General features: G+C 38.4%; 1 pseudogene across 1 annotated transcript; it reads right to left on the reverse strand.

The window, feature by feature from the left end:
- Nucleotides 1-1,666: 1,666 nt before the first annotated feature.
- Nucleotides 1,667-15,053, reverse strand: LOC307104028 (developmental pluripotency-associated protein 2-like; annotated as a pseudogene). Its single transcript has 2 exons — nucleotides 15,034-15,053; nucleotides 1,667-2,438 (listed from the first exon to the last, which is right to left on the reverse strand). The product of its transcript is annotated as a developmental pluripotency-associated protein 2-like (transcript).
- Nucleotides 15,054-17,968: the final 2,915 nt, after the last annotated feature.

Below are 17,968 nucleotides of genomic sequence, written 5' to 3' on the forward strand. Positions count from 1 at the left end.
TTTCTTATTATTATAATTTTATTTTTTATTTCTTATAAATTTATTTTCTGCTTCTATGATTCCTCTCAAGAAGGCTTTGGAATTTCAAGTCTCCATGCAGCTCTTACATACCCAATTTCATACATTTGATCATAAAAATCATGGAAACAGGCTCCTAGCAGCTGGCGCTGCACCTTCACAGCTGTCCTTTCTCTTCTCAGCACCTCAGGATGTGGTATTGGGCAACATACCAGTCTAGGAAATAGCCTTTACTTCCCGTGATATTAGCTCTCCTGATTCTAAGAGAACAGATGTTCATTAAAAAAAAAAAAAAAGAGTTTGAGCGTGGGAGTATGTTCCTCATATGCTTCCATTTGCACTGACCTCCACCACGGACAAATTTTGCCTGCCGCAGACAGAATCACTGGCTCCAAGCCTTTAAGGGAATTAGCTGATGAGTCAGGAACTGAGACCTTGAGCAGAGATGCCTTCATTGAAGGACACACTCCAGCAAACACTATACTTTTTTCTTCCCGGTGCTTTCCTCTTTGCCTTGCCCTTTAGTTCAGTGCAAGCTGTTTGTTCTTGCTCAGTAAAAAATTCACTCTTCCTCTAAATCAGCACAGATTTTAACATGGGTGTTAATGGTGGAAGATATAATTTCATTTCTATTATTTCTATTTACCTTCTTCTTCTGCCCAAGGGTAGGTTATTATCCAATGTATCATTTATTCTAATGACAGTTTGATAGTAAAAAGAGTTTTTTTAAATAGCAGTTTTATTCATAATTGCCAAAATTTTGGAAGCAACCAAGATGGCCTTCAATATGTGAATGGATAAACAAATGTTGGTACATCCAGACAGTGGAATATTTGTGCCAAAAGCAAGTGGGCTATCAAGCCATGAAAAGACATAGAGGAACTTTAATTGCATATTGCTGTGAAAGAAGTGAATATGAAAAGGCTACTGTATGATTCAAACTGTACGGCATTCTGGGAAAGGCAAAGCTATGGGTACAGTAAAAATATCAGTGGGTCAGGGGTTAAGAATAGGGAATGTCAAATAGAAGTACAGAATTTGTAGGGCAGTGAAACTATTTTGTATGACTCTAAAATGGTGGCTACATCTCATTATGTATTTGTCAAAGCCCACAGAATGGAATATAAAACACACAGAGTGAACCCTAATGTCCACTACGGGCTTTCGGTGATAATGATGGGTCAACGTAAGTTCAACCAATGTACCATTCTGGTGCAGGGTGTTCATAGTAGAGGAAATTGTGGAGAAGAATTTGGGAACTCTTACTTTCTGCCCAATTTCTCTGAAAGCCTAAAACTGCCAAGAAAAAGAACTATGAACTAAAACAAAACCAAATTACTAGTATATTCTGTATAGCTGAACACCGGAAGCAGCAGTGGCGGTCACCTTTTGGCAAACTTCAAGGACAGAATCCAGACATTAACATCTGTACTCAAGGCGTCAGGCAGCGCTGAGGATGTTCAGGACAGAACACAGCAGTCCCTGGATTACAAGTTAATTTAGCTGTGCGCTCTCCACTCTTTATTGAGGGTGTTCAAATCAGGTTGTTTTTTCTTCCTTGTTTTAATTAATCTTCCCATCACCCTTTAATTCCTCTTAACACATTCAGTGCATCACATATTATCTTCCAAGGGCGGGCGGGTATCAGTCAGAGAGAGATCCTCTTCTTGCCGGTGTCAGGCACCCAGGCCTGACCTGCATGGAACTGCTGGTGAACCCAACCCTTTTTGTCTGCCAGGAGAGGTCTGCCATGGACCGCACACCCCCTGACACCAGACGTTTGCCACAGAAAGGTCTCAGTAAGAGTAGGAATGGAGCCTGAATTCACAGCCTTAGATTGCATGGCTCGTGAAGCAATTCTTGACCCTGCTGCCAACATGGCCTCCTGAGCTGAAGTTGTCACTTCAGCTGTACCCGTCCCTCCCTCTCTTTAATCATGTGACAACTTTTCTCACTCCTTGCCCTCTTGGTCATCAGCTCGCATCCCCCTCCCCCCAACATGAACATGACTGCAGTGTGGCCTCCTGTGGTGTCTCAGCAATACTCCTTACACTGTCTCCGTACTCCTCACTCACTTGTTTTTCTTCAAAGTAGGCATGTTCCCTGAGCCTCATATAAACCTCTATTTTCTTGCCATGGTACTCAAATTCAATTGTGGGCACCAGTTCTGCAAAATATTGAGATGCACTTTATTAATCGAAAGCAAAATGGTTGACAAGAAAAGGATTGCTGTGGGGCAAGCTTTGAATTGTTCATTCGTTTGAGAAAAATAAACTTTATCATTTGTCCTAGGCATCTTCAATTTGGCTTCTGAGATTGAAGAAACACATGGTTTCATTTGATATTCTTGATTACATTCCTCATTAACTGGAATCAATGTGAGATTCGCACTTTCTTTATCTAATTCATGCTCAATAAATCTGAGATTTCCTCAAATGTTAGGCTCACTGCTATCAGAACTTGAGCTTGCCATTTCCAGGAATACTCAGAGGAAGGCAGTGCAGGCAGTGTTGAGAATATCTGCTGTTTACTCATTTTTACCTCCTTAGAAGAGATTTTTACTAATAATTACCTTGGGCCATCAAGTCTAAAAGATGACTTAGAACATAGGATTATTCAACTGAAAGAGATTTTCTAACACTTCTCTGTAGTCTCTAAAGAGTGGTTATAGCATGTGAGATCTGGGGAAATGCTATGTAAATTTAAAAAATAAATAAATTTGGTATGTTTCATGAACTTTGCTGGTTTTAGTAGAGTCTATGTTCCCCAATAAAGATGGTGTGATCTCTTCCCTTCTATTTCTTACTATTACTTGAAATAATTTTCATGTATCTTATGTATTTTATTATTCTATTATTATTTGTCATCTATGAACTTGGAGATCTCATTTTAGCATTTATTTCCATACTCTGTGTCTACTAACCTTGATCCTATTTTACCATATTATTTTAAGCAGTTTGCATCATTTAGAAAGTTATTTCAGGAGTTCTGCTTACCTGTAGTACACTAGACTCTGCCTGATTTTGAACTCTCTCTCACACTACACACACACATACACACACACACACACACACACACACACACACACACACACACATACACACATCTGGCAGAAGCTACTAATCACCATAAAATATGCTATAGATTTTCTATAACATTTAGGGTAAGGAAAAACCTAAGAATATAGTTTATCCATTGCTATAGCCAACTAGGCAGGCAATTATTAGTTACTAGAGGCCTGATGCAAGAAAATTCGTATAAGAATAGGCCTTCCTTCCCCTGGCTGTCGGCACCACCTTAACTCCGGCCCAGAGCCGCCTTCCGCCTCTCGCCTTGTCGCGTCAATTTGCATATTCCCTCTTTATTGGCTGTGGGCGCCTCCATCTTTGTCATGGAGTTATGGCCAATTTGCATATTCCGACTTTATTAGATAGGATTAGTCATTTTTTGTGTACCTTGAAAGCAATGACTCTCATTGGAAAATATTTACTAAACTGGAATCTAAAACTCATTTGATCGAGGCCGGCTGGCATGGCTCAGTGGTTGAGCATCGACCTATGAATCAGGAGGTCACAGTTTAATTCCTGGTCAGGGCACATACCCAGGTTGCAGGCTCGATACCCAGTGTCGGGTGTGCAGGGGGCAACTGATCAATGATTCTCTCTCATCACTGATGTTTCTATCTCTCTTTTCCATTTCTTCTCTGAAATCAATAAAAATATATTAATACATAAATAAATAATAAAATAAAACTCATTCAATAGAAAATATAACATGAGTTCCACTGTATATAGAATATTATACTGAAGCTATATGTTGTATCAAAGAAACAAAGGCATCATCTCTGAAAAAAAAAAAAAAAAACACCACAACAACCAAAAAAACAACTTACAGTTTAACATTTGAATGAAAAATACAAGTCTAAAAATTACTGATGAACATACATCAATATAGAAAATATATAAAACTCAAATTATAACTTTTGGTGGTCTGAAATATATAATAAATGTCTTAAGTTTGCTGTTAGTTTTTCCTGCCATTAAGAAATGGAAAAAAAAAAGGAAGAACAAGGTTCTTGCCAGTTTCCAAACAAGAAATAATTTTATTAGAAAACAGATAGCAATTTTGAGATGGTCAGCAAAGTTTGGCCACAATTATTTTTAGGAGATAGACATGTATGTCACTTAGCAAGGTACAGCTGCTGGGCCAACAGGAAGGAAGACACTTATCCTGAAGAACAGGTCTTAGAGGCGAGAACTCAATAGGCAACAAAGTATCTGCTCTAATGTAACCACGTAGGGAAGAACCATAAAGGTCCAAGTCCCTCTTTTTTTTTGACAACAATGTGATAGCATGAGAGAGCCACATTCTCATTCTGCTCTCTCCCATGACTCACTGAGACTCCTTTTTAGATCTTGGCTGAGCCCCTTTGGGTTGGGAGGACAAATATAATGGGAGCCTAGTTGAAATCAAACTATGGTCCAAGACACATCATTAATGTTGTTCCATCACCTGCCACCTCTACTCTGTGAGATTATCTTGCCCAGAGAACAGAAGAGAGATCCTAGGGAGATAAGATTGGAGTCACTGCTTCTGATTGGCTCTTTGTATTCTATTAAGAGTTTCATTTAATTGATGTGTGCAAATGGCTGAAAAGAAATTAGAATACGTTTAGTTTTGATCCTCAGAATGCAGCCTACAGAGTAACACTGGCATGGCCTGGTTGCTTGCCAGAAATACAGATTATCAGGCTATATCCAAGATCTACAAGTCAAAATCTGCATTTTAACAGGCTACCCAGACAATTCATACTAAAGTTTGAAGGACACTGTTCTATCTAACTCAAGGGCCAAGTCAAAGCACGGGGAGCTTAGTAACTTGCTCAATACAAGTAGTTGATAATGAATGGATACAGTCTCAGAAACATTTGTAAGTAAAGAATATCTCATCATTTGCTCCAATACCTTCCATAAAGAAGTCTAAGGAAATTAAAGACAGCCTTAGAAGGATTCTTATGGTGGAGTGAATAAACAAATTTTAGCCAGTGGCATATGGAATAAAATAGCTTTATGATAATTTAAAATGTTTAAGAAATATTTTTTTAAAAGTTTGTATTAGACTGTTAGTCAGCTCAGGCTATCAAAACAAAGGAATAGAAAGGGTGGCTTATACAACAGATACTTATTTCTCACAATTCAGGAGGCTGGGAAGTCCACAATCAAGGTGCCACAGATTGAGTTCTCGATGAGAGCCCTCTTTGGATGTTGCAGATGTCTATCCTTGTCCTGTATCCTCACATGGAAAAAAGGAAACTCTAGTGTCTCTTCCTCTACTTATAAGGACACAAATGCCATTATGGGGGTCTGATCTTCATGAGCTCATCTAAACCTAAATACCTCCCAAAAGCCCCATCTCCTGATACCATTATATTGGAGCTAGGGCTTCAACATATGAATTTGGGGAAAACACATTCAGTCCATAACACAGAACGTGTTGAAATTATCATCCTAAAGGAAATAATTATTTTCAGTAGGTAAAATATCATATAATTCAATTCCATTTAGAAACAGATAAATGAACACATGAGTTTCTTCTAATTCTATAAAAAATTCCTTTGAAATTATTAAAGAAATATAAAAATAGACAAAAGTAATAGCAGAATTGCAAATCCTGTAATGGTGCTCTCAGCTGAGAAGAAGAGTAAGAATTTCTGGAACATACAAAGTAAACAGGGACAGAATGACCACACAAAACTTACAGAGGAAATAAATAATAAATATAAAAACATTTCATATCCTACCTAATAATAGACAAATATGCAAATTGACCATACCTCCGCTACACCCAAGCCACGTCCACCAGCCCAAGCCACGCCCACCAGCCAATCAGGGCGAGTATGCAAATAAACCGAACCAAGATGGCTACAGCCACAGAGAGCAAGGTTTCCCAGGAAACAGAGGGAAACAAGCTTTCCGCCTGCCCTTGACAGGCCTAAGCCTCCACTCAAGCTACAAAGTTTCAATTATAGAAGGTAAACAAATTCAAACAGAATGGCAGCAACCACGGAGCTGGACAGACCAGACCAGGGTTGCCCGCGGTAATGGAGAAAGCAAAGCTTTCCGCACACCCTGGCTGGGCTCAGGCCTCTGCTTAAGGCTACAAAGTTTCAATTATAGAAGGTGAATTAACTGCCACAGAAATGGCTGCCGGTGGAGCATGCAGGAGGCTTGGCTCTGCTCCAGGCTACAAAGTTTCAATTGTAGAAGGAAAATAAATTCCAGATACCAGTGCCTCCACTTGGGTCGCCAGGGGGTGTGGCTGGCCTACAAACCACCACAGGCCCCTTGCTCAGGCTGCCCCATGCCCCAAGGAAATCCCACCCTGATCTGGGACACCCTTCAGGGCAAACAAGCTGGACCCCACCCCTGTACCAGGCCTCTATCCTATCTAATAAAAGAGTAATATGAAGATTGACCACTACTCCAACACACAATATGTCTGCCCACATGTGGTCAAAGATCCTGCCCCCATGTGGACACAAGATGGCCACCACAGGATGGCCAGCAGGAGAAGGTAGTTGGGAGGCACCCAGCCTGCAAGGGAGGGAAGTTGGAGGCGATCAACCCTGCAGGGGAGGGCAGTTAGGGGTGACCGGGCCGGCAGAGGAGGGAAGTTGGGGGCAAACAGGCTGGCAGGGAAGCAATTAGGCATCAATCAGGCTGGCAACAGAGTGGTTAGGGGTTGATCAGGCTGGCAGGCAGAAGCGGTTAGGGGCAATCAGGAAGCAGGCAGGCAAGCAGTTGGGAGCCAGCAGTCCTGGATTGTGAGAGGGATAACAAACTGCCCATTTAGGCCCGATACCACTGGGATCGGGCCTAAATGGGCAGTCGGACATCCCTTGAGGGGTCCTAGATTGGAGAGGGTACAGGCTGAGCTGAGGGACACCCCCCCTCCGTGCACGAATTTCGTGCACCGGGCCTCTAGTATACACACACACACACACACACACACACACACACACACACACACACACACACAGTGTCCCAAAAAAGTTTACACACTTTGGCTGCCATTATTGATTCCAATTGGTTAAATCTGAAAAGAGAGATATCAATTGAGCTATTAACTGTTAAAGTGTGTATACATTTTGGGGGGGATACCATATATATATATATATATATATATATATATATATATATATATATGAAGCTTCATGAAAAGTAAATCCAATATCACTACATGATCAGAGGCAGTGTTGGCTGGGGAAATGGATGAGTCATGTACATCAAATGAATTTCTATCACTTTCATGTGAATGTCAGAATTGCCCTGAGGTAAAAATTGGCATTATGTTCTCCAAATAGAACTGAGTTTTCTTATGGATGAGGCAATTGTAAATTGAGTAAACAAGCTGTGGAATCAAGGCTGTGCCCCCAAATAATGAGAAACAAAATAAAGAACTAAGAGTCTTCATTCTAGAGAACACACACTCACACACACAGAAGCCGGGATTCCTTTATTGATCATTAGCAGGACAATAAAAACAAAAGCTGGCTCTTTGAAGAGTCTAATACAAGAGAGAATTTTTTTTATTGATTAAGGTATTACATATGTGTCCTTATCCTCCCATTGCCCCCGCCACCCTCCCAATCATGCCCTCACCCTCACCCCCTGTTGTCTGCATCCATTGGTTATGCTTATATGCATGCATACAAGTCCTTTGGTTATCTCTCCCCCTTACCCCCACCCTCCCCTACCTTTCCTCTGATGTTTGAGCACCTGATCGATGCTTCTCTGTCTCTGGAACTGTTTTTGTTCATCAAATGACATGAGAGAAGTGGGGGGTAAGTTCAATGGGAACATCTATATAATAACAGTTTATGTTGTTCATTATAATCCACAAATGAGTGAGATCGTGTGATATTTATCTTTCTCTGACTTACTTTGCTTAGCATAATGCTCTCCAGCTCCATCCATGCTGTTGCAAATGGTAGGAGTTCCTTCCTTTTAAGGCAGCATAGTATTCCATTGCATAGATGTACCACAGTTTTTTAATCCACTCATCTGCTGATGGGCACTTAGGCTGTTTCCAAATCTTAGCTATTGTAAATTGTGCTGCTATGAACATAGGGGTGCATATATTCTTTCTGATTGGTGTTTCTAGTTTCTTGGGATATATTCCTAGAAGTGGGATCACTGGGTCAAATGGAAGTTCCATTTTTAGTTTTTTGAGGAAACTCCATACTGTTCTCCACAGTGGCTGCACCAGTCTGCATTCCCATCAACAGTGCACGAGGGTTCCTTTTTCACAAGAGAGAATTTTTTGCAGTAAGTTCCGAGAGGTAAAATAACTGTAGATATGAAAAATATTTCTTCCACTAAGGAAACATAATTTTAAATGGAGCTTAGAATAAACATTCCAATAGAATGACTGTATTCAAGAAATAGTTAAAGATAAGACAAAAAGTAATTTTAAATAAGTATAATAGGCATCCACAAAGAAATTTGTTAGGCTTTAGCATCCTTAGAAAGATTGGCATAAAGAAAAAATAATAATAATAAATTAGAATTATAAAAATTACTGATAAAATTACAAAAATCATAGAGTGAATAGCAGAATGCATTTAACTAAAAACTGAGTGAACCAATGATAATGCCAATGGATTCCTTCAGAAAGTAGTCAAAAAGGATGCAGAGTCAAATGACATGAGAGAGGTGGGGGTTAGGCTCAATGGGAATGTCTATATAATAACAGTTCCTGAAAATGAGAACAAAGAGAATGGAAGAAACAAACAAAAAATATAATAGTTCAGATAAACTCCTAGAAAGCTGAAGAAGACAGATTATTTACACGAGATTCATTCTTGCTTCCAACATTGCCAGAATATTTGTGAATGGAAAATAAAAGCAAAGAAAATTCAATGTAAATGTATCCTCTTAAACATGTAAAACACACGTTAACATACTAATAGGATTACAAAGACTATCAATTTTAAAATTAGAGATTGTTTACAAAAGCACAACATGCCATAAACCTGCAGAACAAGGCTAAAAGGCATTCAGTAATTTGTATAACCCTAAACACATACATTAGAAAGCAAAAAAGAATCTAAAAAGTTAGATGTTCAAGGATCAAGAAAAGATAACAGTAAGACTCAACTCACAAAGGAAGGAATTGATAAAGATTAAAAATATAAATAAATAAATAAATAACAGTGAGAGAACCAATAATCTATATATAGAAAAGGCTAATATGCTAAGTGTCCGACCATCCAGGTAATGATGTCACATAGCAAGGCCAGCTTCCTCTCCCTAGCGACTAGCCTCCTTGGAGTTTCTTCAGTCCAAGAACAAACGCGACTTGCTTTATAGCCAGGTGGAAACATTTTACATTTTAACCAAATGTCTGTGAAGCATTTTCACATGCCTCATCTCATTTGATCCTCACAGAAGTCCTGGAGTAGGTAGACAGGAGACTCGATGGAATCCTATTTTATTTTCATTAGCTGGAAAACGGAGTTTTAGAAATTTTAGAAACTTGACCTGACTGAAAAGAAGTAAGAAATGGTGGACCTTGAAAATGACTTCAGGTTTTCTCACTGTGCAGAATATAGTCAAACAGTGCTGCAGTTTAATATTTTACCCTTTGTTCTCCCTGCATAATCTACAATAATAATGTGTTTTGTGTTGATATTTACTGCTGTGTTGCTGACAATTACCTGAAAGAGAAGTTGGGGTGCTTCACTGAGCTGGAAAAAGTTTAACTAAATCAGAGAGCAGAACTAATAAATCAAGTTTATATATATAAAGCTCTCGCTGGCGCCAATTGCACACATGTGTTTCAATCGGTCATTGTCAATCGTGAATTTGGTTGACACTTCTATTATAGAGAAAGGGCAAATAGTGATATTAAAATATTTCTTCTAATTAATTTCCTTTCAATGTGCACTAATTCATGCACCTGGCCACTAGTAGATTCATAAAAGCAATAGTTGTTTCTTTGAAGAGTCTAGTTCAGTTGTGCCCAACATGGGGCACACGCCCCACAGGGAGGCAATCTGATTTTTAAGGGGGGCAATTCAAGAATGAGTTATTAACAGTGAATTTTTTTTTGCATTTCTTATGGTTCTAGGGGCCTCATATACATTATATAAATATATATTGTGACATATTTATGCCTTTCAGTTCTCTATGTTTTGAAACTTTATTTGCTATTTTTTCATATCACTTCATATTATTTTTTAACAACTTTTTAGTGATTTCTTCCTCATTACTTCAACTGTCCTTTCGTTCTTTTATTTTTCTCTTTCATGGATGCCATATTCTTTGGACGCTTGATTAGACCACATTAATGGCCTTTTAGGCTTCCTCCACTTTTTGAATAGTTCACTTTATGAATAATAAGAATTATATGTCACCGGGGGGAGGGCGGGGGTCACATCAGGATTTTAGAGATGCTTAGGTGGGGCATAGCCTAAAAAAGGTTGGGAACCACTGGTCTAGTGAAAAAAAAAAAAGTTAGAAAACACGAACAGCTTTAAGAATGGAAAAATAACATACTAGTAACTCCATACTTTTCATCTATAAATTAAAAGAAATTGAGTTATAAGGAAAATATGCAATAACCAGATTGATCTGATAAGAGTGGAAAATCATAGACATTTAAAAGATTCTATCCCTTTTCAATGCATCAAACCCAACAGCCTTATTTGGAAGTCTCCCAAAACCATCAAAGTATAGTTAAGTCCTGAAATGTAGAACATTTTTTAGAAAGCAGAAACATAAAGAAGGCATCTCAGGGTTGCAAAATCTTCATGTCAAAATGCAAATGGCTAGCATTGCAAAAAAATATTCTAATCTAATCTCTTTGATAAAAAGAGACAAAAATATAAATAAAACTTAAAGTATAGTTTAGCTGTAGATTGGAATACTACTTGTCGCTAAGGAGATTTTTCCCCAGGAAGGCAAAAATTGCTCATCTATAGAGCATTTTTGAATATTATGAAGTCATTTGAAAGATCTAAATATAAAGGATAGGCTTTATTCAGCTGATGCACCTCCCAGTACCTGACGACCATCTGACTCCCTGAGTGACAGCAAGGCAGGAGTGTTATAGGATGAGGAGGGGAGGGGCACGTGAGTGTCCTCCAGGTCTGGTCCAGGTTTGTTTCCTTCATCTCTGCCTGCTGCTAATCTGTGTTTAGGATAGTTGAAGATTGTTCTAGGTTTTCATGTCTCTTGCTTGGGATTACTGGTGAAATACCACCCAGGAACTGTCATAGTTCTTTTGAGAGTTGTTTTCCCAAATCTTAAAACTGGTCAAGGTTCAAGAGAGGGAGGGAAAGTGGGAGAGAGGGAGGGAAGAAGAAAAAGGCAAAATAAATAAATACATGGGGTGGGGGAAGAATAAGGAAGAGAGAAAAGAAATAAGGGAAAAAAAGGTATGTTTAGGTAATTTTTAAAAATCTTTTTAAATGTTAAAATGACATGAATAGATATTAAGCTATAATCCCTGAGGTTATCCAGAGAAATAATAAAAACACACTACAAACATAAAGTTTAAAACCAATTCCTTAGCTTGTTAAAATGTATCTACCAAAATATGATAGCATGTATACAGATCATACTTCATAGAAAAACATTTTTCAAATGCAATCCCATTAAAGTTACTAATAAGATTAGGTGGCCCACTGTCATGGACACGCTTTGTTTGTCTGCTTAGCACCATTCATTTCCTCTAGGAAAAATAATCCCCTTCTGTGGGGTACTGCTCCCCATGGCAACACAGCTATATGGTAGGGATAAAGGGGGTCACCACCCCCAGTTCATTGTTTAAGGTTGAGCATGTGAGCCGAGCCGAGCCAATCATTCTTTTTCAGGTTTTGTTTTCATTTTTGTTTTTCAAACTGAAGCTGAAGAAAGAGATTCAGTTCCAACTAACGGCAGAAGCCTTGAGACATGAAACATGAAGCTCTCTGCATATATGGTCCCTGTTAATGAGGGGGCGATCAATAGCTGCCGAAAATGAGGCCTAAATGCAAAGAAAATTTAAAATGAGTTTGTGAGAGGATGAGCCCTGGCTGCACTGCAGTTACTGGTTCCGTGTCCTTCGGGCTGAGTTGCAGTGATTTCAGGCCATCTACCAGCTGTTGGACTCTCCTAATAATTTCCTCTTTTTACCTAAGTTTTTTTCAAGTTAAATGTATTCTTTGCAATAACAATGCAAGCAATACAGTAACAAAATGTTATTTGCAACCAAAAATATCCTGACTAAAATATCATCTACCCAAAAGTGATCTCAAAGAGTACAGTAAGAGAAAGAAAATGAACAGGGGAAAACAGCATTGAATAGAAGGATCATGGAATTGTGGGTCAGTGGCATTTATATTTATCTAGGACATAGAATGATTCTATTTAAAAATATGTTTAAAATATGAACAGATAATAATGTTCAAAATTATAAAAATCTAAACCACTTTTCCATAAATTAGCAACAAGAAATTAGAAAACATAATAGAAAATGATCCTAATGCAACACAAACCCTATGCTCCCTAATGGAAAGACACACATTGACATTGATCCCTTGTAACCAAATCTTGCAAATGAAACCTCCTAAACTGTTAGTCCTTTTTTGCTTTGGGCAAGGAAGTTGGAGAGAGAGGGAAGAGAAAGTGAGAGGCAAGAGCTTTATCCTTAACTTGTATGTCCTTCTTTGTATTTTTAGAATTATTTGTAATCGTGTTCAAGCATAACTTTTATAGCTGAAGAAAGCACAAAATATGGCATAAAAATATTTTTTGCTCTAATGTTACAAAAATTGTAATTATTTTATGGCTTGAGTAGTCAGAGAAGTGTGTGGATAGCCTGGCATGAATTCTCAAAAAATATTAACAGTTTATAAACTTGCTATCTGCTTCTCTCCTCCCTCAAACTGGAGGTCAATCAGATGGTACATTCTTTGAGAACAAGAAAAATTTTCACCTTTGTACCCTAATTTGTGCCACAATGATGGTGTTTGGTGGTGTTTAATAAGTGCTACTACATTTTTAAGTGAATGTGTAATAAAGTAGTATATAACTATTCTGGAGATGATTCCCTCACATCAGAAAGCCATCTGCTTTCATAATCACCTACAGGTAAATGGAAAATTCTTTTCTAAGTGAAAACTTTAAGTTTTTAAGTACTTTCTATTATCTCTTCCCAGGTGACCATTTGCTGTCATATAAAGAAATATAGTGCCCTAGCTGGTGTGGCTCAGTGGATAGAGTGTCAATCCCTGGACTGAAGGACCTTGGGTTTGATTCCCGTCAAGAGCATGTACTAGTAACTCGGTTGCAGGCTTGATCCTGACCCTCCTCAGGGCCCATGCAGGAGGCAACCAATCTATGTGTCTCTCTCACATGGATGTTTCTCTCTGTCTCTCCTCCTCCTTTCAACTCTCTCTAAAAATCCATGGGAAAATATCTTCAGGTGAGGATTATCAACAACAACAAAAAGAAATATAGTGATTGGGAAAAAGATAATGATTTTGGCACATGACACAGCTGATTTGAGAGGTAGGGCTGCAGACTAAATATGGGAGGATACATTCAATTCAATGTACCAACAATAAGAAAAACACAATCCACTTGACTAATTCCAAAAATACAAATGTATTTTTAAAATCTAGTAAATAAATTTATTATTAAAAGAAAATGTTCTTCCCACATGAAGCAGAATTCCCTGTAATGTTCTTAGGAAAAGGATGTATCCCTGGGTAATACTAGTAAAACATGCCAAGCAAGGCCAGTTCTAGATGCGCTGCATGTCATGGCAGTGAACGCAGTACAAGGTCAGATGTACAAAGGATAAAATATTTCATCAGTTTCTTACCATTGGCTTAAGAATAATAACATTAACTTTTTAGTAGTATGCATATTTATAACTGTTGAAAGTGTTCATAATAACCCATCTTTTTTCTTTAATATTTACCACACCTGAGGCTCAACTTTCATGAAAATTTGCAACATTTTTTCCTGACAGATCTGTTTGTAAATCAAAGTAAATACAGTTAATAATGCGGATTTTTTTCAATAGATGGAGTTACACATATGTTGATATATATGCGATTTGATATGTATGTGATTTGATATGTATGCTATTTTGTTGTATTGACAGCAAGCTTCAAAACTTCATATGTCAAATTTGCTGAAGGTGTTAACATCATAGATATTTTACACTTAAAAATGTTGAATTCCGTGCCAAAAAAAAGAGCATTTGTGGGAAGTTTTAATTCATTACTTTATTTTGAAGAAAAAGTTACCGTATATTTCTGAAAGCTTATGGTGAACATGCTCCATCTCAAGATACTTGTGAACACTGGTTTAAACGCTTTAAAAGTGATGATTTCGATGTGAAAGACAAAGAACGTCCAAGTCAACTAAAAAAGTTTGAAGACCAACAATTACAAGCATTATTGGATGAAGATGTGTGTCAAACTCAAAAACAACTTGCAGAAAGATTAAACGTTACTCAGCATCAATTTCCGTACAAGCAATGGGAAAGATTTTAAAGGAAGGAAAATGGGTGCCACATCAACTGAACGAAAGACAAATGGAAAACCAAAAGTTATCAGTAAAATGTTGCTTCAATAGCACGAAAGAAAGTCTTTTTTGCATTGAACTGTGACTGACGATGAAAAATTGATTTATTTTGAGAATCCCAAAGGCACAACATCATGGTCAACCATCAACATGGACTACAAGGCCAAGTCACTTCAGAAAGAAGACAATGCTCTGCGTTTGGTGGGATCAGGAAGGTGTGGTGTATTATGAGCTTCTAAAATCAGGTGAAGCTATTAATACTGATCACTACTGACAATAAATAATCAATTTGATCCACCGTTTTATTGTGAAATGACCAGAATGTGCCAGAAGACTCGACAAAGTAATTTTGCTTCATGATGACACACCATCACACACTTCAAAACCAGTTAAAGACACGTTAAAAGATCTTTCCTGGGCAGCATTAACTCACCTGCTATATTTACCAGACATTGCTCCTTCAGATTACCACTTGTTCTGATCGATGGCACACGCACTTTCTGAGCAGCACTTCAAAACATACGAAGAAGTGGAAAATTGGGTCTCTAAATGGTTTGCCTCAAAACAAGAAAATTTCTATTGGGACGGTACGCACAAATTACCTGAAGGATGGGGGAAATGTGTAGCTAGCAATGGACATTACTTTGAATAAAGCACTTCTGATGTTTCTCTTGAAATTATCGTGTTTTCTTTGATTACAAAATCCGCCATTATTAACCAGTACACCTAGTAAACTGAAGATGATTTATAAAGATTACTTTTTCTCCTAGCTATATTCATTCAATTTCTAAAAGGGACAATAGTGAAAGAGGAAAATATAAACAAAAGTTTCTGGAAGCAGAGAGCCTGATCTTTGAAATAAATGAGCTGTTGATATTGTAAATTGATATTGTAAATAACATCTTCTCCTTTCTTTGCCTTTACAACAGAAAGATGCTAACTCTAAAATGCTAGATTGGGTCTTACAGATTCTGATGCGAGTGATTGATGTACAACCAAAGCTGCCCACATCCATAATTGAGTCTACCCAAAAAGTCTGAGTCTGTGGAAAACAGAAAGAGACCCTCTGTCAAAACTATTATTTAGGTGATTAAACGAACATTTCCATAAATACTGATATATATTTGGCTTTGTAATTAATTGTTTTCCTTCTTATTTTTTAATCCTCACCTGGGGATATGTTTATTGATTTGAGAGAGAGTGACATCAATGTGAGAACAACTGAAGCACCCGGCCAGGGTGATTGTTTTCCTTTTTATAATATCAACTAGAGGCCCAGTGCGTGAAATCATACGAAACCAAGACCCGCCATGCTGCAAGACCCATCAATGCACCTCCTGGTGACCAGTTGTTTGGTCGCTCTGGTATTCCGGCATTACAGCCACTAGCCTTTTATAATATAGACTAGAGGCCCGGTGTACAAATTTGTGCATGGGTGGGGTTCCTCAGCATGGCCGGCGATCGGGGGCGATTGGGGCCTTCTCTCCCAGTCCAGATCAGGGCCGCGGGAGGTTGGCCAGTCGGTGGGGGGGAGGGGGAGGTGTAGGAGGGCCCATGGGAGGTTGGCTGTGGGAGCACACTGACCACCAGGGGGCAACTCTGGCATTGAGTGTCTTCCCCCCGGTGGTCAGTGTGTGTTATAGCGACTGGTTGATCAGTCGTTCAGGTCGTTCAGTCGTAAAGGTCACTTAGGCTTTTATATATATAGATAATAAAGCAGTAATAATAATAAATGCTAACTTTCCTTAAGCACTTGGTACTTCACACTGTTTTATTTTTTTTATTTTTTTTATTTTTAATAGCTAACTTGTCTTACAAATTGAGTCCTTTTTTAAAACATGTTTTTATTTATTTTAGGGAGACAGGAAGAGAGAGGGAGAGAGAAACATCGATCAACTGCCTCCTGCATTGCCTCCTATTGTTGGGTTTCAGCTCCTTCCTCAGTGAGCCCAAGCAGTCTGAAATACAAGATACAGCACAAGGAGAGAATGTGCTATCACCCAGTTTTACAGACCTGTCAGGAAATTAAGATAATGGGTTTGTTTTTTTAATCCCTGAAGTAAAACTAAGAAATCTTAAATATATTTTGATGTGTTTTTTTTGTTGTTGTTTTTATGCCAAAAACAAAAATTAAAAAGCAACCACAGCCTGGTGTGGCTTTGATGAGTCCTGAGTGTAGCAAGCATATGCCAAGTGAATTAGCTTGTGGGAATGGTATGATCACCTTCCCTCCAATGAAGACCTGCATCAAGTCTTATGAGGCCAATTCCTTCAGACTTCATTTATATTTGCTAGAAATTAGGACATAAAGATGGTATTATCCTACCTAATAAAAGGGTAATATGCAAATAACCATCACTCCGCTATGCCCACGATTGGGCCAGCGGGAGGCTGGGGGGCAGGACTCGGGGTGGCCTATCCGGCCATTGAGAGGCGCGGGGGGCGGGCCTATCTGGCCTATGAGAGGCACCGGAGGCTTTTGGCCTGGTGCACGAGCGGACACCCAGCTCCCCTGCCATCAAAAGCGGGGAGCTGGGTGTCTCTCTGTGCATACAGAGAGACTATAAGATGCCAAGAAAGAAACCACTACTAAGGAAAGGACTCAAAAACTAAAACTATGGAACTTACAGGTAAAGAAATAGGAGAAAATCTTCGCTGCTTTGGAGGTAGCTAGATAGCTTAGAAGGACATAGGAAACACTAACCATAAAAAAGTAATTATTAGATTTGTTAAAATTAACATCTTCTCTTGAAAAAAGACCCCATTATTAAAATAAAAAGGCAAGTCATAGGGAGAAATTATTCACAATACATATGTCTGAAACAGACTTTATGGAGAATATCTATGAAGCAGTCATACAATTCAATGGTAAGAATACAGACAACCCAATGTTCAAAATGTGCAAAAGATTTGAACAGACACATCACAAAAATAAGATCTATACCATCATGTGATGATTAATATCATTAGTCACAAGGGAAATGTGAATTAAGCCTCAGTGATTATCTACAAAACACACTAGAAAGGCTAAAATTAAAAAGACTGACAATAACAAGTATTGGCAAGTATGAGGAGCCACTACAACTCTCATGTAGGTGGGAGTATAAACTGTTGCACCCACTTTGGAAAATGTATTGACAGTTTCTTAGAAAGGTAAACATTCCCTTACCATAGACCCAGCAATGTTACCTCTTGGTATTTAAAATAAATCAATAAATCATAACATTTGTTCACACAAGGATTTGTACACAGATGTCCATTGTAATCCTATATAATCAAGAGCTAATATGCTAATTTGACCAGATGGCAGAACAACCTTCCAAAACGATGAGTGGGCAGGTCTGTGAGTTAGTCGGGGCCACAAGGCA

The sequence above is a fragment of the Cnephaeus nilssonii genome (genome assembly GCF_951640355.1).
Source record: "Cnephaeus nilssonii genome assembly, chromosome: 8".
NCBI lineage: Eukaryota > Metazoa > Chordata > Mammalia > Chiroptera > Vespertilionidae > Cnephaeus > Cnephaeus nilssonii.